The sequence below is a fragment of the Kryptolebias marmoratus genome, linkage group LG2, assembly GCF_001649575.2.
Source record: "Kryptolebias marmoratus isolate JLee-2015 linkage group LG2, ASM164957v2, whole genome shotgun sequence".
NCBI lineage: Eukaryota > Metazoa > Chordata > Actinopteri > Cyprinodontiformes > Rivulidae > Kryptolebias > Kryptolebias marmoratus.
Window position 1 is genome coordinate 8,663,061 of NC_051431.1, and position 607 is coordinate 8,663,667.

Below are 607 nucleotides of genomic sequence, written 5' to 3' on the forward strand. Positions count from 1 at the left end.
GGGGGGGGGGGGGGGAGAAGTTGTGGTTGCGTTTGTGCGCCTCGATGCGCACCAGATTCTCCTCCAACCTCAGCATCACTCTCAGTTTGGGTTCCAAAAAGAGTCCCCGAGAACTGAAAGGCTGCTCTTTTTTTTGTTTTAGTTCTTGTTCTTGTTGCAAAAGCTGACTCAAAAGGGACGTGCGTTTTTACTGTAAATACACAAGGACTGTTTGTGGGGGAGAAAAAAAAGTAATCAGGCGGAGATGAAGTGATCTCCACCTAAACCAAGTGAAGCTCGGTCAGACACGGATTTGTTTGGGGGGGGGGCTAATCAGCTGGGATCTCAGCAGGATCAGGAGCGCTTAGTTACACCAGATAAATCCTCTCAGACATCTCTGAAGTTCAGGTGCGCTTTGGAGGAAAGAAGGAAAAAAAAAAAAAAGCACGCATTGCAGCTCTGGTCTCGCGCAGTCAGTGTCCTCTCTCTGGTCGCACAAACTGCAGCCCGGATGCGGTTTGGGTTCCGGACCGCAGTCCTCACTTCTCCTTCCGCTCCGCGAGGCTGAAAGTGAACATCTGCCATCGCGCTGCTCTGCTCTCAGGCTTTTTTTTTTTTTTTTTTTTTT

At 49.6% G+C, this 607-nt stretch overlaps 1 protein-coding gene across 3 annotated transcripts in view; it reads left to right on the plus strand.

Annotated features, from left to right (window-relative positions):
* cadm1b (cell adhesion molecule 1b) overlaps positions 1–607 on the plus strand; it is a 171,287-nt gene that overhangs the window by 617 nt on the left and 170,063 nt on the right. The window lies entirely within an intron of this gene.